This window comes from Schistocerca serialis, chromosome 8 (genome assembly GCF_023864345.2).
Source record: "Schistocerca serialis cubense isolate TAMUIC-IGC-003099 chromosome 8, iqSchSeri2.2, whole genome shotgun sequence".
NCBI lineage: Eukaryota > Metazoa > Arthropoda > Insecta > Orthoptera > Acrididae > Schistocerca > Schistocerca serialis.
This window is the reverse complement of record NC_064645.1, coordinates 129,604,590-129,627,444: the sequence shown is the minus strand read 5'-3', so window position 1 is coordinate 129,627,444 and position 22,855 is coordinate 129,604,590. Positions and strand designations below refer to the sequence as shown.

The following is a 22,855-nucleotide window of genomic DNA, read 5'->3' as shown; positions in this document are numbered from 1 at the left end:
TTGGCTCTTGTAATATTTGGTCAAATAAATAAAGTTATATATTCGTGTGTAACTGACAGCAGCTTATTTTGGCCCCTTTCCACAGTTTAAACTACCTGTCCTGTCCTGCGAGTTTAGCGGGGCGTCTCACAACGTAACGCGGCTCCGATGGGGTTACAGTGTAAGTAGGCTGTTTATGTTTTCTTATTAGCAACGTTACGTAGCGCTCAATATGAAAATCACTGTCTGTGCTGTGTGCAATTTCTTTTACTAATGAGATGTTGCGAAAAAAAAAACTGTAATTACTATTATGATGAATGATCAGGACTATCTTTATGGACTGTGAGAAAATTTTAGCTTTTGACCAACATTGTATCAATAAGTGTGTGCATTTGATTTCTTTGTTATTGTAATTATGAAAATTTTTTTCAAATCTGTATTGGGCACTGCCCAAACCAATTTGTAAAATTTTTTGTGGGGAGCATGGGGGCTATGTAAGTAGGCTGTTTATGTTTTCTTATTAGCAACGTTACGTAGCGCTCAATATGAAAATCACTGTCTGTGCTGTGTGCAGTCTGTGGCTGCTTTGCATTGTTGTAATACTCGCCATTGTAGTGTTAGGCAGCTGGCTGTGAACAGAGCGTAGCGTTGCGCAGTTGGAGGTGAGTCGCCAGCAGTGGTGGATGTGGGGAGAGAGATGGCGGAGTTTTCAAATTTGTCATGAACTGCTATATTTATATATGATGATATCAAGGTAAATACATTGTTTGTTCTCTATTAATGTCTTTCATTTGCTAACTATCCCTATCAGTAGTTAGTGCCTTCCATAGTTTGAATCTTTTATTTAGCTGGCAGTAGTGGCGCTTGCTGTATTGCAGTAGTGGGAGAAACGAAGATTATTGTGAGGTAAGTGATTTAGTGATTTGTGAAAGGTATAGTTTAATGTTAGTCAGGGCCATTCTTTTGTAGAGATTTTTGAAAGTCAGATTGCGTTGCGCTAAAAATATTGTGTGTCAGTTTAAGCACAGTCTTGTATAATTGTTGAAAGGGGACGTTTCAACAGGTATAAGTACCGATATTGGATGTGAAATCTTATGGCACTTAACCGCTAAGGTCATCAGTCCCTGAGCTTACACACTACGTAACCTAAATTATCCTAAGGACAAACACACACACCCATGCCCGAGGGAGGACTCGAACCTCCGCCGGGACCACCCGCACAGTCCATGACTGCAGCCCCTCAGACCGCTCGGCTAATCCCGCGCGGCACCGACATGGGCAAGGGTTACTATGGCATTCGTGTCTTTCTGATGTGCGGAAACGTAAACTATGGCGACCTTAGTGCCAAACGCGTCCAAACAGGTCAATGTTATGTTGTTATGTTGGCTGACGGAGAAAATGCATTAGAGAAAAAAAAGAACAGATGTGTCGAAAACCACTGTTCTTGGATGGTGAGCCAAGTACCATGCTGGAAGCGGTTCGACACAAGACGCCGGTCGATCTGCGAGGCCAGCCTCATCCATTACGGACAAAAAAGGAGATACTCGGACACCCGCCCTGTAGTTCTGATCTCCCAGTACGCGGTTATTACGCTCTCTGTCCCTTAAAAAAAGCACTGAAGGGTCTACGATTCCTGCCGGACGAGGATGTGCAGCAGGCAGTTACGAACTTCTTCACGCAGCAGGACACGATGATTTACCAGACGCCTCAATGCTCCAGGCGAATTTGTCCGATTGGCATACCGACTCTGGACTGTATGGTCGTCGAATGAAAACATTTTCATAATGTCTTATATTAAAATTACCTGTCAAAAAATAATAAAAGGCTCGTATAAAAATGCAGAAGGGGACAGGACTAACGTCTGACAAGAAGAGGAAAGAGAGAGAGAGAGAAATGGAAGTGTCCTGTTACCGGAGTGCAAAGTAATTACGGAGTACCGCGCTGGCTTTGAGAACACGGAGAAAAACGACGGCTCGTGCCGCGAACAGTCCATTACCCTGCGGCGGCGTGTGTGGGAACGCTTTTGTGGCTAACGTATTGTTGTTTACTGTACACGCTGAGTCCGATAAAGGAGGAATCAATCAAACAGACGACAACGCCTGCGCCGGTACGGTCTGGCGTGGGCCGCATTTTCTGGTGCCTCGGGCGTTCTTCTTCTGGCGCATGGGCGGGCGGACAAGAAAAAGGGAGAGGCGAAAGGGAAAAGAGAGCGAGCAGGGGACGAAGGAGGAGGAAAAAAAAATAGCGGCGCGCGGGAGCCAACTTCATTTATCAAGGGCGCAGCACGTGTGTGCAGTGCAGGACCGCCGGCTGGCCCGCGTGTGGTGTGTGGTCTGTCGGGGGCTCGAGTGTTCGCCGAACCCAGCCCCTGCTCCAGAGCAGCAGGCACCGACGCTGCTGCCGAGCTGCGTGACGGTTTCGCCACGTTTTTTGGACTTTTTTTTGAGGAGGGCCGAGAAAGAAAAGCAATCGGTGGGGTGGGGGGGGGGTTGGAGAGAGAGGTGCGAGAGAAACGGCTGGTGGGGAGAGGGGTGAGGGAGGTAGGGAACTGCGTCCGCCGTCCAGATTGATACGGCACCACCATTTAGATACTCCAGCGTGTTAAGTTATTAATGGTGAGTCCGTGTGACTTCTCCTGCTAGCAACAGCGGTGAGTGAAAGGGAAAGAGACAGCTAAATGTTGGTGGGTGAGTGGTGGTGATGGCAGTGGGCGGGGGTGGGGGAGGATAGGGGAGGAGAGTGGAGCTGGTGATGGATACACAACAGCAGCCGTTATGTTATGGCGACGCCTTGGAAGAAAATCTCGTTTGTATCACCCACGTGACAGCATTATTGAGCCATATCTGAGCAAGGTCCGAGGTCAGGTTGCATTTTATTGAGATCAATGTAAACCCGAAAATGAGATGATTGAAAAGCATGGGATGTGGTGGCCATTAAAATTGCTACGCCACGAAGACGATTTGCTACAGACGCGAAATTTAACCGACAGGGAGGTGATGCTGTGATATGCAAATGATTAGCTTTACAGAGCATTCACACAAGGTTGGCGCCGGTGGCGACACCTACAACGTGCTGACATGGGGAAAGTTTCCAACCGATGTCTCATACACAAACAGCAGTTGACCGGCGTTGCCTGCTGATACGTTGCTGTGATGCCTCGTGTATGGAGGAGAAATGCGTACCATCACGTTTCCGACTTTGATAAAGGTCGGATTGTAGCCTATCGCGATTGCGGTTTATCGTATCGCGACATCGCAGCTCGCGTTGGTCGAGATCCAATGACTGTTAGCAGAATATGGAATCGGTGGCTGGCTCTGAGCACTATGGGACTTAACTTCTGTAGTCATCAGTCCCCTAGAAATTAGAACTACTTAAACGTAACTAACCTAAGGACATCACACACATCCATGCCCGAGGCAGGATTCGAACCTGCGACCGTAGCAGTCCCGCTGTTCCGGACTGCGCGCCTAGAACCACTAGACCACCGCGGCCGGCTGGAATCGGTGGGTTCAGGAGGGTAATACGCAACGCCGTGCTCGATCCCAACGCCCTCGTATCACTAGCAGTCGAGATGACAGGCATATTATCCGCATGGCTATAGCGGATCGTGCAGCCACGTCTCGATCCACGAGCCAACAGATTGGGACGTTTGCAAGACAACAACCATCTTTAAGAACAGTTCGACGACGTTTGCAGCAGCATGCACTATCAGCTCGGAGACCGTGGCTGCGGTTACGCTTGACGCTGCATCACAGACAGGAGCGCCCGCGATGGTGTACTCAACGACGAACTTGGTTGCACGAATGGCAGAACGTCATTTTTTCGGATGAATCCACGTTCTGTTTACAGCATGATGGTCACGACCACGTTTAACGACATCGCGGTGAACGCACATTGGAAGCGTGTATTCGTCATCGCCATACTTGCGTATTACTCGGCGTGATGGAATGGGGTGCCATTGGTTACACGTCTCGGTCACCTCTTGTTCGCATTGACGGTACTTTGAACAGAGGACGTTACATTTCAGATGTGTTACGGCCCGTGGCTCTACCCTTCATTCGATCCCTGCGAAACCCTACATTTTAGCAAGATAACGCACGACCGCATGTTGCAGGTCCTGAACGGGCCTTTCTGGATACAGAAAATGTTCGACTGCTGCCCTGGCCAGCACATTCTCCAGATATCTCACCAATTGAAAACGCCTGGTCAATGGTGGCTCGTCACAATACGCCAGTCACTACTCTTGATGAACAGTGGTATCGTGTTGAATGCGGAATGGTAGCTGGAACTAGACGTATGGGAAGGGTGTTTATGCTGTCCTCATCATTCCATCATCATTCATGAACGTGGCAAGATTGGACTGCGTACAGTGTAGCGCGGCGAAATTCGAAGTCCCGCGACGTCAGTTGTAGTGGTTAATAAAAAAGAAAAAGAGAATAAAAGAAAAGGTTGAAAATATGGGAAGAAATGGTAATAAAAAGGGGGTTTTAAAATCGTTAATGACCGTGGAAAAGGGAAAGAATGAAATGCAAATCGGACTTCGTATTACAGAAAAGCTATCGGACTTCGTGATTCGGAAAAGTTATTGATGGGGTGGTCCTCGTGGCGTTTCTGAGCAAAAGTCAAACCAATTTCTACTACAAAAATTATTTGAAAGAGAACAGAGATCAACAGAATGTGATTGACAGGGGGAAATGGAGTAGATAAGAGTTCATTCATTACCAAGTTAATATTTCTTCTCTCGCGCGCCGTCCAGGTCTTGTTCTCCAACAATCTCCTGCTTCATTTCTGCATGAAAAAGTCGTAGCTGCTCCAAAATCTTGCAGTAAATTTCATCGTCCAGGAATTACTAATGTCTACGAATTAAAATCATCTTGATATTGATTGCAATGTATTTTACGGCTGCTTCCATCCTCCAAATTTCACACAAGCTTCCAGAATACAATATGTCTACACATCAATAAGTTTTTACGTCTTAATCAGACCAAGACTAACGAATAAGTTTTTACGTCTGAATCATACCAAGACTATCGAATAAGTGAAGTTAAGCTTCCGCTCTCAAGAGACAAGAGCGGGTAGAAAACAAAAAGGGTTACAATTTTTGTACCTTCATTTTCTCATAAATACTTTCTCTGCCATCGAACGCTCATACAGCTGCGACGGTATAATTTATATCTGAGGGAACGAGTGTAGCGCTGCAAAATTCAAAGTCCCGCTACAACAGTTGGGGAATGTGTACGAGCGTTGATGGTCGCGCAGTTGAGCGCCACACAAACCAAACATCATCACAGACGCAAGGGACATTCCATTTTGGAAGTCGTTAGAGAATTTAATATTACCGAGTTTCACAGTGTCAAGAGTGTGCGGAGAATATTAAATTTCAGGAACTACCTCTCACCACGGGCAACGCAGTGGCCAATGGCCCTCACTTAACGACCTAGAGCCGCGGCGTTTGCGTAGAGTTGTCAGTGCTAACAGACAAGCAACACAGGATGAAGTAACTGCAGAAATCAATGTGGGACGTACTGCGAACGTATCCGTGAGCACAGAGCGGTGAAATTTCACCTTAAGGGACTGCCGCAGCAGACGACCGACGTGAGTGCATCTACTTGCTGCCTGTAGCGCTTCGGAGAGGTTGTGACCCTATCGGTTGGATTCTAGACGACTGGAAAACCGTGGCCTGGTCAGATAAGTTCCGATTTTTATTTGGGAAGGCCCGATGGTAGGGTTCGAGTGTGGCGCAGACCCCACGAAGCCACGGACGTAAGTTGTCAACAAGCCACTGTGCAAGCTGGTAGTGGCTCCATAGTGGTGTGACAACGCTCTTACAGTCTATAGAGCCAGCATGGCTCAGTTTTTCTGCAGAGGGTTCCAATGAGTTGTTGTGTCCACTCCACGTTAAACTGCTCCACTACGCCGGGAGACAGGAGGTCCGACACGATTTTAGGAGGTATCCAATGACCTTCGTCACCTTAGTTTATGTTTGACGTTGTGTGAACAGCTGGGGGGGGGGGGGGGGGGGAGAGGGGCGATCTCGATTGTTATATTGTTGTGACATATCAAGTGCGCCAAGGTCGCTTATAAATATTTTTAGTGATTACTGGTTTCGACAGATCTGAGCTGTCATCATGGTCAGTGGTCATTGTTGTGTTGTGTTAACGAGTGCGCTAGGACATTGGCTTTCTGATATTCCTTGCTATCTTTTACTGTAAAACTACGCAATTCCACTATGTTACTCGCAAGTTTGTAAAGATCGTGAACTTCTGTTAATATTTTGCAAAATTCTACGATAACACCGTAGATCTGTCGAAACCAGTAATCAATAACAAGATTTACAAGCTATCTTGGTGTACCTTACATTTCAGAATAATATAATACATGGAAAGGGTGAGCTAGAAGGGTAGGATAATAGGCAAGTTGCTAAGACATGTGGATATAACTGCAGTTGTTTTACAGTTGTGAAGGCAAAAGTTTACAAGATATGGGTCACATAAACGAAGACGTTTGTATAGGTAATAACTCTGAGATGAATAGGCTGACACAAGAGAGGAACTCGAAGCAGGCTGCTTCAGACCAAGCAGAAGACTTAGCCACCCTCCTCAAAAGAGGAACTGATTTGATATGGGTCTACATATTAACATTTATATTCTACGGCCTGGAAGCAACAATAACGGAAGTGATCACATATCGTACTGAAATGATATTGTGCCCTGATTTGATTCCACATGTGAAAGATGCGCGGGTAGTACCCCAGTGTAAAAGCTTGAATTTCTTCGTTCGTATTGTGTGAATCATTACGGGAGATACTATAACAGTTGCTAATTGGTGTATAGAAATCTGCTGACAGTAATCTCATATAGCCAACGGTCTTGCCGCAGTGGTAACACCGGCTCCCGTCAGATCACCGAAGTCAAGCACTGTCGCGCTGGGCTAGCACTTGGATGGGTGACCATCCAGTCTGCCGAGCGCTGTTGGCGAGCGGGGTGGATTCAGCCCTTGCGAGGCAAACTGATGAGCTAAGTGGCTCTGAGCACTATGGGACTTAACTTCTAAGGCATGAGCTACTTGAATGATAAGTAGCGGCTCCGGTCTCGGAAACTGACACACGGCAAGGAGAACGGTGTGCTGACCACATGCCCCTCCATATCCGCATCCAGTGACGCCTATGGGCTGAGGATGACACGGCGGCTGGTCGGTACCGTTGGGCCTTCGTGGCCTGTTCGGGAGGAGAGTAATCTTATCTACATCTGCTACCCTGTAAAAATGGTTAGAAATCCAAGGACAGCAGACACGACTGCTCTTCGAAAAAATGCTTCAGGATTATTAAATTCACCAGTTGAATATTGCTCTGCGACATGAACCGGTGCCACACACGACTGGTTGTTGTACAACTGTGCTACAGGATGAGTCACAGAGCAATACTCAGGCTCCTCCCATCAGAGGGCGGACACAAGGTGAATTGGCCGCTGTCCGGAAACAGCTGCTAGCTGCGTTGGCCACGGCTGACACTCCTCAGGCAGCTACCCCAAGCAGCAGCAACGCTGGAGAAATAGTGGCGAAAGCTGTGGTACGTCTCGATCCTCTCAAATCCGCTGCAAAAACCTAATGCAATGCTGGTTAGGGATTTTAGACTCAGCACCCAGAAGACATGGTCGGATGTGAATGTAACTTCGTGTACGCAAACGACATTGACAGGTATGTAAATGTGTAGAGTTACGACTCTCTGTGACAAAACGACTACCAGAGTGATACCCAAAGAACAGACCGCTCTCTAACTCACCATGTGGGGAATATACAGGACAAACATCTAGAAAACGTGCAAAATTCGGGGATAGATTCCTCACTGGAAATGAGGGGAAAGATGTTCCTATGAACATGTGTCAGGAAATGCATCGTTGCCACGGTAGACGTCGCTGACGAATGAAAGTTCCTCTGACTATGTACCATGTGGTTCCTTGTGTGTTGCAGGCAGCATGATTGACGCAGCGTACTGTAAACAACAGTATGGGCCGGTATTCAGGTCAGGAACAAGCCGAGATGGTGTTTGCGTATGGCCTAACAGATGGTAACAGTCGAGAGGCAGCACAGCTATACCAAAGCAAGTTCATCACACAGCATTTCTGTTGTGTTGGCAGAAGAGCCAACACCGTTTCACGAATGGAGGCCGAAATGCACGCGTCTTAGCTCACGTAGGCTGGCGTGAGGAGGGAAGAACTATACTGACGTGAGGTCTGGAACATGACAAGGAATTAGAATTCAGAAAGCGGACGTAATTAGTTTGATAACTTTAATCCATTAATGATGAACGTCGCTCTTGACGGTACATGATTCACAATATTATCTGTTCTGAAAACATTCGTAGTAACTGAATATGGCGGCTTGCTAGGTCGTAGCAAACGGCGTAGCTGAAGGCTATGCTAAAATGTCGTCTCTGCAAATGAGAAAATTGTAGTCAGTGAACCATCGCTAGCAAAGTCGGCTGTACAACTGGGGCGAGTGCTAGGGAGTCTCTCTAGACTAGACCTGCCGTGTGGTGGCGCTCGGTCGGCAATCGCTGATAGTGGCGACACGCGGGTCTGATGTACACTAACGGACCGCGGCCGATTTAAAGGCTACCACCTAGCAAGTGTGGTGTCTGGCGGTGACACCACAATTTCAAGACCTTCTTGTGTGTCTATCTGAAAGCACCCATGATCACACAAACGCCCGGAAAGAGCTTGAAATGTTGTGTGATGTGATTGGTATCTGTGACGGTACTTGTTTTGGTATAGTAGTGCTGTCTGTCGACCGTTTCATCTGCTACGCCGTGCACAAACACCGTCTCGGCTTGTTCCCGACATGAATGCCGGACCATTCTGGTGCTTACAGCAAGGGGCGTCAATAATATAGCCTTTAACACTCAAGGAACACACGGCTCGTGTTCAGAGGAACTTTCTTTCATCAATGCCATCTGCCTTGGCAACGATGCATTGCGAGACACATGTCCATAGGATCATTTTTCCTCCATTTCCCGTCAGGTATCTGTCCCTGAATTTTGTCGATTTAATTAATGTTCACCCTGTATTTAGACAGTTGGTTATGTTTAGTTTTGATACTAGGTCTGCTTAGGGGATTTGAGTGGCACGAACAGCTTCAGATACTGTCTGATCACTGTGAAGGACGCTGAGATGCTATGTACTCGTATGGGACAGCGCTGTCAGCACCTGACAAAGTGTAAAAACGGTTTCCACTCGATCGGCTGGTCGAATCGTGCAATATCCCGGTTTATGAGACATTCAGATCCACCAGCGACCCGGTGTCGGACTGTGTGGGAACGTGAGGGTAGACATAACCTCTGTTGAGGTTCTAGTCGAAAACGCCTCACTACCATAACGGAGAATTACGGTGTTCTGAACTAAGCACATACTAACCAAACACCCCCCTCCCCCCCCCCCCCCCCCGTTCCCGCCCCATGACATCTGCTCCTTCCATCCGAGAACGAGTAATGGACTTCCTGCGACATTCTACATCTACATCTACATCTACTTCACAAGCCAACTGACGGTGTGTGGCGGAGAGTACCTCTATCGGTTCTCCCTTCTATTCCAGTCTCGTATTGTTTGTGGAAAGAAAGATTGTCGGTATGCCACTGTGTGGACTCTAATCCCTCTGATTTTATCCTCGTAGTTTCTTCGCGAGATATACGTGGGAGGGAGCAATATACTGCTTGACACCTTGGTGAAGGTATGTTCTCGAAACTCCAACAAAAACCCGTACCGAGCCACTGAGCGTCTCTCCTGCAGAGACCTCCACTGAAGTTTATCTATCATCTCCGTAACGCTTTTGCGATTACTAAATGATCCTGTAACGAAGCGCGCTGTTCTCCTTTGGATCTTCTCTATCTCTTCTATCAACCGTATCTGGTACGGATCCCACACTGGAGAGCAGTATTCAAGCAGTGGGTGAACAAGTGTACTGTAACCTACTTCCTTTGTTTTCGGACTGCATTTCCTTGGGATTCTTCCAATTAGTCTCAGTCTGGCATCTGCTTTACCGACGATTAACTTCATATGGTCATTCCATTTTAAATCACTACTAATGGCTACTCCCAGATAATTTATGGAATTAACTGCTTCCAGTTGCTGACCTGCTATATTGTAGCTGAATGATAAAGGATCTTTCTTTCTATGTATTCGCAACACATTACACTTGTCTACATTGAGATTCAGTTGCCATTCTCTGCACCATGCGTCAATTCGTTGCAAATCCTCCTGCATTTCAGTACAATTTTCCATTGTTACAATCCCTCAATATACTACAGCATCATCCGCAAAAAGCCTCAGTGAACTTCCGATGTTATCCACAAGGTCATTTATATATATGTCGTGAATAGCAAAGAGCCGGTCGGTGTGGCCGAGCGGTTCTAGGCGCTTCTGTCTGGAACCGCGCGATCGCTCCGGTCTCAGGTTCGAATCCTGCCTCGGGCATGAACGTGTGTGATGTCCTTAGGTTAATTAGGTTTAAGTAGTTCTAAGTTCTAGGGGACTAATCAACTCAGAAGTTGAGTCCCATAGTGCTCAGAGCCATTTGAAGCATCTGAATAGCAACGGTCCTACGACACTCCCCTGCGGCACACCTAAAATCACTCTTACTTCGAAAGACTTGTCTCCATTGAGAATGACATGCTGCATTTTGTTATCTAGTAACTTTTCAATCCAATCACACAATTGGTCTGATAGTCCATATGGTCTTACTTTGGTCATTAAACGACTGGGGGGAACTGTATCATATGCCTTGCGGAAGTCAAGAAACATGGTATCTATCTGGGAACCCGCGCGTTTGGTGCGAGAATAACGGTTGCCGGGCTAAGGAGTTGCCGTCCCGTGCGTTTGGAGTGTTACCGTAAATGGGAAGCATAGAATGCTGATGAATGGCGTCACATTGGTTCAGCAATGAATTGCGTTTCAGTACTACCCTGGTAATCCATCGTTGGCAACATGGGAAGAGATCCAATACTTGCAGTGTTTTGGGCAGGACCATCGGACTTAATCCCTACGTCATGGTTTGGTGAATCATCGGGTATGACTTCAGGTCACGGCTGTTAGTGGCTGAGGGAACGCTGACGGCACAACGGTGCCATCACATACACTCTAAGCTCTCATGTGTTGCCTCTCATGCCACGGTATCGTGGTACCATTCTCAACAGGACATTGCTTGTCCACACGTGCACGTGTCTCTTTGAACTGTCTGCACGATGATGAAGCACTACTGTAGCCAGCAAAATTTCCAGAACGTGTGTGGATCCATCTCGGACATCAGATCTGTCCCAGTGCCAATATGCGGAATATCAAGGACCAGTAACGACTGTTGTCGACCAGCTTACCTCAGGACACGATGCAATTGCTTTGTGACGCTCTTCCAAAACGATTCCACGCATACAACCAGCCTTGAGGGGATAAAACGTCGTACAGATAACTGGGCCCATAACGTCAACTTCTTTCTGAGTTTGACTCGGTTTTTTTATTTTTTATTTATATTTCATTTATTTATTCATTTTTTGGAGTCATCGATCTTCTGCAGAGAACCTTTAATACCTTATCTTAAAAGTATCGTAATTTTCAACTTTCTTCTGTAGTACCACATCTCAAATGCTTCGATTCTCTTCTGTTCCGGTTTCGCTACACTCCATGTTTCACTTCCATATAATCCTGTGTTCCAAACGTTCATTCTTAGAAAATTCTTTCTCAAATTAAGACCTAGCTTTGATGCCAGTAGACTTCACTTGGCCAGGAATTACTTTTCTGCTTGTGGTAGTCAGCTTTTTATACCATCATTGCTACGTCCATCACGAATTGTTTTGCTGCCTAGTTACCAGAATTCCTTAACTTCATCTTCTTCGTGATCACCATTTTCTGATTTAACTTTCTCATTGTTCCGATTTCTGCTGTATCTCATTACTTTCATCTACACTAAGTCCATATTCTGTGCGCATTAGGCTGTTTATTCCATTTAACACATTCCGTAATTGTTATCCACTTCCAATGAGTATGGCAACGTCATCAACAAATCTTGTCATTGATGTCTTTTCACCTTGAATTTTAATCCTACTCTTGAACCTTCCTCTTATTTCCTTTGTTGCTTCTCGATGTATAGATTAAACAGCAAGGGTGAAAGACTACATCCCTGTCTCACACCCTTTCTAATCCAACCACTTCGTACGTGGTGCTCCACTCTTACTCTTCCCTCTTGCTTCGTGTACACTTTGTATATCACCCTTTTTTCCCTGTATCTTACCCCTATTTTTCTCAAAATTTCGAACATCTTGCACCATTTTACGCTGTAGAACGCTTTTACAGGTCGATAGATCCTGTGAACGTACCTCGATTTTTCTTAATTCTTACTTCCATAATCAACTGCAACGTCATAACTACCTCTCTCGTGAATTTACCTTTCCTAAAGCCAAACTGATCGTCTTCTAGCCAAACTGACCGTCATGTAACAAATTCTCAATTTTCTTTCCTTTTTCGTTCTTCTGCAAATTATTCTTGTCAGCAACATAAGCTCATTGTGTGATAATTCTCGCAGTGGTCGGCTCCTACAGTCTTGAGAATTGTGTGGATGATGCTTTTCCGAAAGTCTGTTGGTATATGGCCATTCTCATACACTCCTGGAAATTGAAATAAGAACACCGTGAATTCATTGTCCCAGGAAGGGGAAACTTTATTGACACATTCCTGGGGTCAGATACATCACATGATCACACTGACAGAACCACAGGCACATAGACACAGGCAACAGAGCATGCACAATGTCGGCACTAGTACAGTGTATATCCACCTTTCGCAGCAATGCAGGCTGCTATTCTCCCATGGAGACGATAGTAGAGATGCTGGATGTAGTCCTGTGGAACGGCTTGCCATGCCATTTCCACCTGGCGCCTCAGTTGGACCAGCGTTCGTGCTGGACGTGCAGACCGCGTGAGACGACGCTTCATCCAGTCCCAAACATGCTCAATGGGGGACAGATCCGGAGATCTTGCTGGCCAGGGTAGTTGACTTACACCTTCTAGAGCACGTTGGGTGGCACGGGATACATGCGGACGTGCATTGTCCTGTTGGAACAGCAAGTTCCCTTGCCGGTCTAGGAATGGTAGAACGATGGGTTCGATGACTGTTTGGATGTACCGTGCACTATTCAGTGTCCCCTCGACGATCACCAGTGGTGTACGGCCAGTGTAGGAGATCGCTCCCCACACCATGATGCCGGGTGTTGGCCCTGTGTGCCTCGGTCGTATGCAGTCCTGATTGTGGCGCTCACCTGCACGGCGCCAAACACGCATACGACCATCATTGGCACCAAGGCAGAAGTGACTCTCATCGCTGAAGACGACACGTCTCCATTCGTCCCTCCATTCACGCCTGTCGCGACACCACTGGAGGCGGGCTGCACGGTGTTGGGGCGTGAGCGGAAGACGGCCTAACGGTGTGCGGGACCGTAGCCCAGCTTCATGGAGACGGTTGCGAATGGTCCTCGCCGATACCCCAGGAGCAACAGTGTCCCTAATTTGCTGGGAAGTGGCGGTGCGGTCCCCTACGGCACTGCGTAGGATCCTACGGTCTTGGCGTGCATCCGTGCGTCGCTGCGGTCCGGTCCCAGGTCGACGGGCACGTGCACCTTCCGCCGACCACTGGTGACAACATCGATGTACTGTGGAGACCTCACGCCCCACGTGTTGAGCAATTCGGCGGTACGTCCACCCGGCCTCCCGCATGCCCACTATACGCCCTCGCTCAAAGTCCGTCAACTGCACATACGGTTCACGTCCACGCTGTCGCGGCATGCTACCAGTGTTAAAGACTGCGATGGAGCTCCGTATGCCACGGCAAAGTGGCTGACACTGACGGCGGCGGTGCACAAATGCTGCGCAGCTAGCGCCATTCGACGGCCAACACCGCGGTTCCTGGTGTGTCCGCTGTGCCGTGCGTGTGATCATTGCTTGTACAGCCCTCTCGCAGTGTCCGGAGCAAGTATGGTGGGTCTGACACACCGGTGTCAATGTGTTCTTTTTTCCATTTCCAGGAGTGTACATTGTACACACCAAACTGAATGATCGTTTTGTTGCCACTTCCCTCAATGATTTTAGAAATTCTGATGGGATGTTATCTATCCCTCTTGCTTCATATGATTTTAAGTACTCCAAAGCTCATCCAAATTGTGATTCTAATACTGGATCCCCTATCTGTCCCCTGTCGAGCCCTATCTCTTTTCTATCACGTCATCAGATAAGTCCTCTCCTCATAGAGGTCCTCGGTGTACTCTTTCCGCCCTTCCGCTCTCTCCTCTGCATTTAGCAGTGGAATTACCACTGCACTCTTAATGCTATCGCTCTTTCGTTCAATTTCACCAGAGCTTGTTTTGACTTCCCTTCATGCTGAGCCAGTCCTTCTTACAATCATTGCTTTTTCGATTTCCCCCCCACTTCATGTAGCCATTTCGGTTAAGCTTCCCTAATCTTCCTGTTTATTTTATTCCTAAGTGACTTCTATTTCTGTATTCCTTAATTTCCCTGAACTTTTTTGTGCCTTCTCTTTTCGTCGATTAGCTGAATTATTTCTTCGGTTATCCATGATGTCTTCGTAGTTAACTTCCTAGCACCTATGTTTTCCTTTAAAACTTCTGTGATACCCTTTATGGAGATGTCCAGTCATCTTCAACTGAACTGCCTACTGAACTATTCATTATCGCAGTATCTATAGCCTTAGAGAGCTTCATGCGTGTCTCTTCGTTCGTTATTCCTTACGCATCCGACTTCTTTGTGCAATAATCCTCCCTACTAGTCTCTTAAACTACAGTCTACCATTCATTACTAACTTGTTATCTGAATCTATATATGTTCCTGGGTACGCCTTATAATGCAATATCTGATTTCGGGATCTGCCTCACTGCAAAGCAATCGAACTAAAATACTCTCTTATCTCCCGGCTTTTCGAAGTATACCTTCTCCTCTAGTGACTCTGGAACAGAATTTCGCTATTACTAACTGAAATTTACTGCAGAATTCAATTAGAATTTCTCCTCTCTCATTCCTACTAAAGTACGCGTCATTTATGTTGGCGGCCGAGTTTAGGTTCGTTCTGCGCATCTGACGTCACAAAACACAGTCAGCCAATGAACAGAGAACGACGTTGCCAGATCTCGACTGCAGTGCAGAGCACGGACGAGTGTCTCCAGTTTTAGAAACGTTCAGTCATAAATAAAGTAATAGAACAAAAGCAATGTCTTGACAGCAGACTTCCTTTTATAGAAAGTTTGGAAAAAGTGTTCTTTATACCAATTGCTTCATATTCTGTTAATTAATTAAACCAAACGAGCAATAAGACTCCTAATTCAGGCGATAACAAGGAAAGGTGTTTGTATCAATCTCACGAACCGCTTTTTCGCAATAAAGAACAGCGGTAATTGTTTATTTCCTATTGTACTTCGACGAAACGTAAGTAATTCATAGTCATACCAATAGTGTTTGTCAGTATTTTGCTTGACATATTAGAATCCTTATGGAATTTAATTTGCAGATGAGCTGCGTTAGCGTAACGGTTAAAGTGTTGACCCATAAAGCGAAAGGTTATGAGTTCAAACCTTGTGCGGTACATAAATTTTCCTTTATTTAAAAACAATATCGAAGTGTCTTACTTCACGAATTTTATTCGTTTGAATGGAGTTTTTTGAAATTTCTAGTGCTTTGTCTCTTCGTTAATCCTTTCGCTGCTGCAGACACGTGTTCCCCGCATTCCGCGCTGTGCACGATTTTGTCGTCACTGCACTGCTCGCCTGTGCAGACACATTGTGTTCCCACTGCTTTGACACTCTTATCATTCGATTTCACAAAAACTATTTGGCCCAAAAATTTGATTTTTACACATCATCTTGACTGATGCCTTCCCCCCATAAATGACTAAATTTTGCTTCGATGTTCAACGCAGTTATTGTGCAGCATTAAATGTAGTAAACCATTGCACGAAATTTTGAAGAGTTTGAAGAGGTAAAAGTCCATAGCGTATACTTTCCGTATGGTCGATTTTAGTTGCCACAATGTTGAGAATGAAATGTGGACAAGATACCTAAATTTCATATAAAATTTACTGTATAACAATATCTCATTTAATTTAAGCACCACATAGGTGTCGTATGTAATATTGAGAAATATTCCGTCTTTCGCGACTGTAATAAAAGTTTTATTTACACCAGGCGCTTTTGGATTTATTTTAAAGCACTTCAATCAATGAAAGGTATGGTACATACACAATGGTACTCATGTTCTCTTTCTTGTTTTTGTTCCACAGTCGCAGTTTTACCTATGGTATTGAGATATATTCCTCTTCTGCAACTGTAATAAGCGACTTATTTAGACCAGACGCGTTTCTCTCTTTTGAAGCATCTTCAGTGGACAGTATTTTGTCTCCTCCATTGCCAAGTCACATTTCGTAGTTTTGTGCTGCGGTAACACAATATTCAACGTTTGTGTCGGCTGATCAGTGTTTTAGCAAATAAATGCTGTTTGTGTGTGCCACACACAAAAATTATACACTCCTGAAAATTGAAATAAGAACACCGTGAATTCATTGTCCCAGGAAGGGGAAACTTTATTGACACATTCCTGGGGTCAGATACATCACATGATCACACTGACAGAACCACAGGCACATAGACACAGGCAACAGAGCATGCACAATGTCGGCACTAGTACAGTGTATATCCACCTTTCGCAGCAATGCAGGCTGCTATTCTCCCATGGAGACGATCGTAGAGATGCTGGATGTAGTCCTGTGGAACGGCTTGCCATGCCATTTCCACCTGGCGCCTCAGTTGGACCAGCGTTCGTGCTGGACGTGCAGAGCGCGTGAGACGACGCTTCATCCAGTCCCAAACATGCTCAATGGGGGACAGAGCCGGAGATCTTGCTGGCCAGGGTAGTTGACTTACACCTTCTAGAGCACGTTGGGTGGCACAGGATACATGCGGACGTGCATTGTCCTGTTGGAACAGCAAGTTCCCTTGCCGGTCTAGGAATGGTAGAACGATGGGTTCGATGACGGTTTGGATGTACCGTGCACTATTCAGTGTCCCCTCGACGATCACCAGTGGTGTACGGCCAGTGTAGGAGATCGCTCCCCACACCATGATGCCGGGTGTTGGCCCTGTGTGCCTCGGTCGTATGCAGTCCTGATTGTGGCGCTCACCTGCACGGCGCCAAACACGCATACGACCATCATTGGCACCAAGGTAGAAGCGACTCTCATCGCTGAAGACGACACGTCTCCATTCGTCCCTCCATTCACGCCTGTCGCGACACCACTGGAGGCGGGCTGCACGATGTTGGGGCGTGAGCGGAAGACGGCCTAACGGTGTGCGGGACCGTAGCCCAGCTTCATGGAGACGGTTGCGAATGGTCCTCGCCGATACCCCAGGAGCAACAGTGTCCCTAATTTGCTGGGAAGTGGCGGTGCGGTCCCCTACGGCACTGCGTAGGATCCTACGGTCTTGGCGTGCATCCGTACGTCGCTGCGGTCCGGTCCCAGGTCGACGGGCACGTGCACCTTCCGCCGACCACTGGCGACAACTTCTATGTACTGTGGAGACCTCACGCCCCACGTGTTGAGCAATTCGGCGGTACGTCCACCCGGCCTCCCGCATGCCCACTATACGCCCTCGCTCAAAGTCCGCCAACTGCACATACGGTTCACGTCCACGCTGTCGCGGCATGCTACCAGTGTTAAAGACTGCGATGGAGCTCCGTATGCCACGGCAAACTGGCTGACACTGACGGCGGCGGTGCACAAATGCTGCGCAGCTAGCGCCATTCGACGGCCAACACCGCGGTTCCTGGTGTGTCCGCTGTGCCGTGCGTGTGATCATTGCTTGTACAGCCCTCTCGCAGTGTCCGGAGCAAGTATGGTGGGTCTGACACACCGGTGTCAATGTGTTCTTTTTTCCATTTCCAGGAGTGTATTTGACATAGCTCAGAGCACTTCACTGATAGACGGTATATTCAAGTCCTAATGTTTTTGTAAGTCCACATTTTTGTTTAATGTATTTTGTCTTTTTCCTTTTGATTGATTGAAGTGCTTTAAAATAAAGCCAAACGTGCCCGGTGTAAATAAAACTTTTGTTACAGTCGCGAAAGATGGAATATTTCTCAATATTACATACGACACCTATGTGGTACTTAAATTAAATGAGATATTGTTATACAGTAAATTTTATATGAAATTTAGGTATCCTGTCTACATTTCATTCTCAACATTGTGGCAACTAAAATCGACCATACGGAAAGTATACTCTATGGACTTTTACATCTGCAAACTCTTCAAAATTTCTTGCAATTGTTTACTATATTTAATGCTGCATAATAACTGCATTGAACATCGAAACAAAATTAAGTCATTTATGGGGGTAAGGTATCAGTCAAGAAGATGTGTAAAAATCAAATTTTTGGGCCAAATAGTTTTTGTGGAATCGAATGATAAGAGTGTCAAAGCAGTCTGAACACCATGTGTCTGCACAGGCGAGCAGCGCAGTGACAAAATCGCGCACAGTGCGGAATGCAGGGAGCACGTCTTTGTAGCAGCGAAAGGGTTAATGCGGCCGTGGTGGCTTTACTTCATGAACTGCGCGCTCCCCCCTACACGTAAGCTTGCGAACTATACTATACTATGGCGCTGCTTCTCTTGGCGCGTGCGTCGTGTGCAACTGGCAACGCAGCAATCTCCAGCGTCTGGGCGGGCATGCGCGAGCCGCCAAGATAAAAGAATTGAACTATACCAAGCCCATATTATCCCGTAACCCCTTCTTCCACTCCCTCCCATACAACAGCATTCCACTCCTCCATGACTATTAGATTTTCATCGCCCTTTGCGTACTGAATCACTCGTCCAATAACCTCGTATACTTTTTCTGTCTCTTCCTCTTCCGCTTGCGACGTCGGCATGTATACTCGAACTGTTATTGTCGGTGTTGGTTTGCTGTGGATTCTGATGAGAACAACCCTATCACTGAATTAATGTAAGAAAATGAAACGCCTACTGCCGTCCTTATGGCGTCATTTATTGTGTAGCTACCAGTTTCAGCACTTCAGTGCGCCATCTTCAAGCAGTAGTTGATGCTGAAGGGGCTATCAAGAGCTATATATACGCTGCACCACTGACCAACGTAACTGGTTTATGCAGACTATCTGTAACTGTGATGTCAGCACTCCAGTCATCAAGTAGTCGCCAGTTGATGGTTTGAGTGCTGACATCACAGTTACTGATGATGACCAATGATGCAGCGCACATATAGATCTTGATAGCCCCTTCAGCATCAACTAAGGCGTAAAGATGGCTCACTGAAACGCCGAGACTAGTAGCTACACAATAAATGACGTCATAAGGACGGCTGTAGGCGTCTCATTTTCTTACAGTAGTGAACAGCTGTGGTCCCCAAGATCACCACTCAAAAGGATTGACGTACAAAAAGTGTTACTGAACAGTTGACGGTAATTCCTCCTGTGCCCTACCTTCCTATTCATAACGATTCCTACTCCCTTTCTATCAGTTTCTGCTATTGTTGATATTACACAAGACTCATACGACCAGAAATACTTGTCTTTTTCCGTTTCACTTCTCTGACTTCCACTATATGTAGACTGAGTGTTAGCATTTCCCTTTTAAGATTTTCTAGCTTCTCTACCACGATCACGCCCCTTACATTCCACACCCCAAGTCGTAGAGCGTTATCCTTTCGTTGGTTATTTAATCTTTTTCTCACGATCACCTCCTCTTTGGCTGTCTCCTCCCGCAATCCGAATGAGGGACGAGTTGGAAATCTTTCGTCAGTTGAGAGATCATCATGACGCTTTTTCAATTACAGGCCACATGCCCTATTGATACACATTATGTTTCTTAAATGCAGTGCTTTCCACTGCCTTCTGCATCCTCATGCCGTATACTTGATGTTATAACCATGCGAGATGCTTATAACAGTTTCCACAACGAAACTTTGTCTCAAAACCTGGCAGAAAATTCAACGAGATTCTGGTAGTATGTGAATTATGTTAGCGGCAAGAGACAAGCAATGCCTTCTCTGCGCAATAGCAATGGAGATACTATAGAAGATAGTGCTGCCAAATCAGAGTTACTAAACACAGCCTTCCGAAATGCCTTCACAAAAGAAGACGAAGTAAATATTCTAGAATTCGAATCGAGAACAGCTGCCAACATGAGTAACGTAGAAGTAAATATCCCTTGCGCAGTGAAGCAACTTAAATCACTTAATAAAAGCAAGTCGTCTGGTCCAGACTGTATACCAATTAGGTTCCTTTCGGAGCATGCTGATGCAATAGCTTCATACTTAACAATCATATACAACCGTTCGCTCGACGAAAGATCCGTACCCAAAGACTGGAAAGTTGCACAGGTCACACCAATATTCAAGAAAGATAGTAGGAGTAATCCACTAAATTACAGGCCCATATCGTTAACGTCGATCTGCAGCAGCATTTTGGAAGATATGCTGTGTTCAAACATTATGAATTACCTCGAAGAAAACGGTCTATTGACACACAGTCAACATGGGTTTAGGAAATATCGTTCCTGTGAAACACAACTAGCTCTTTATTCACATGAAGTGTTGAGTGCCATTAACAAGGGATTTCAGATCGATTCCGTATTTCTGGATTTCCGGAAGGGTTTCCCACACTGTACCACACAAGCCGCTTGTAGTGAAATTGCGTGCTTATGGAATATCGTCTCAGTTATGTTACAGAAAGTCATCGAGTAAAGCAGAAGTGATTTCTGGCGTTCCCCAAGGTAATCTTATAGGCCCTTTGCTATTCTACATAAACGATTTGGGAGACAATCTGAGCAGCCGTCCTAGGTTGTTTGCAGATTACGCTGTCGTTTATCGACTAATAAAGTCATCAGAAGATCAAAACAAATTGCAAAACGATTTAGAAATAATATCCGAATGGTGCGAAACTTGACAGTTGCCCCTAAATAACGAAAAGTGTGCTTTATCTATAAGAGTGCTAAAAGGAATTCGTTAAACTTCTGTTACACGCCGGCCTGTGTGGCCGAGTGGTTCTAGGCGCTTCAGTCTGGAACCGACCGACCGCTACGGTAGCAGGTTCGAATCCTGCCTCGGGCATGGATGTGTGTGATGTTCTTAGGTTCGTTAGGTTTAAGTAGTTGTCAGTTCTAGGGGACTGTTGACCTCAGATGTTAAGTCCCATCGTGCTCAGAGCCATCCAGTCTAATCTAAAAGCCGTAAATTCAACTAAATACGTAGGTATTACAATTACGAACACCTTAAATTGGAAGGAATACACAGAAAGTTGTGGAGAAGGCTAACCAAAGACCGCATTTTATTGTCAGGAGAAAATGTAACGGATCTTCTAAGGAGACTGCCTACACTACGCTTGTCCATCCTCTTTTAGAATACTTCTGCGCGGTGTGGAATCCTTACCAGATAGGACTGACGGAGTACATCGAAGAAGTTCAAAGAAGGGCAGCACGTTTAGTGTTATTGCGAAATACGGGAGAGAGTGTCACAGAAATGATACGGGATTTGGGCTGGACATCATTAAAAGAAAGGCGTTTTTCGTTGGATGGAATCTCCTCACGAAATTCCAATCACCAACATTCCCCTCCGAATGCGAAAATATTTTGTTGACACCGATCTACATAGGGAGAAAAGATGACCGCGATACAATAAGGCAAATCGGAGCTCGTACGGAAAGATATAGGTGTTCATTCTTTCCGCGCGCTATACGAGATTGGAATAATAGAGAATTGTGAGGGTGGTTCGATGAACCCTCTGCCCGGCACTTAAATGTGATTTGCAGAGTATCCATGTAAAAGCACTCCGTCTTCAGGCCACAAGTGGCCCATCAGGACCATCCGACCGCCGTGTCATCCTCAAGTGAGGATGCTGATAGGAGGGGCGTGTGGTCAGCACACCGCTCTCCCGGTCGTTATGATGGTTTTCTTTGACCGGACCCGCTACTATTCGGTCGAGTAGCTCCTCAATTGGCATCACGAGGCTGAGTGCACCCCGAAAAATGGCAACAGCACATGGCGGCTGGATGGTCACCCATCCAAGTGCCGGCCACGCCCGACAGCGCTTAACTTCGGTGATCGCACGGGAACCGGTGTATCCACTGCGGCAAGGCCGTTGCCAGAGTATCCATGTAGATGTAGATTAAAAAAATTCGAATACTTTTCTCAACAAGTGAAGATTCATCCCATTTATCCTCTCCTTTTGCGTGCTTCAACCTTTTGTCAGACAGTGCTGATTCGGCATGTACTACACACAGAACTCAGCTGATTGTGTAACACATGTCTTTTCGACTCCTTATTCTTTGGAGAATTTATGTCTTTTCAGATACGAGAAAGAAAACGTCAATGGGGTATTAGCAATTTGTTGAAGTATCTGTTGTGGGTTGGGGGAGCCCACTTTGATGAAAATCTCGCTGTTCTTGCAAAAGACTGATAAACCTGTCCTGATAGGACGGATACGTGTATCCTAGGGCAGCACACACACAGTGAAAGTAACAGAGAGTAGTGAATAGTAAAATACATAACTCAACTCTGGTAACGCTGGTTATAGCAATTATTGAAAGCAGTGAAACGCGGGACTTAGGGAAAGCAGGAAAAGGTGTAGACGGGGCCTAATTAGTTACCGCTGGTTGCACAGTAAACATATACACTTTATTTCCTTAAATAATTTTTTTAAAACCATCTTTTTAAAAAAAATTGACTGTAACCCAAGCTACACTGACGGCTGAAGGCCTTATTAAGAAAGAATTCAAATTATTTGTCGGCTGAAGGCCACAAGCAATATTGCAGAACAATTAGCGCCTGAA

General features: G+C 46.0%; 1 pseudogene; it reads right to left on the bottom strand.

The window, feature by feature from the left end:
• Nucleotides 1-22,052: 22,052 nt before the first annotated feature.
• LOC126417307 (5S ribosomal RNA) lies at nt 22,053-22,169 on the bottom strand (annotated as a pseudogene).
• Between the last annotated feature and the right edge of the window lie 686 nt (nt 22,170-22,855).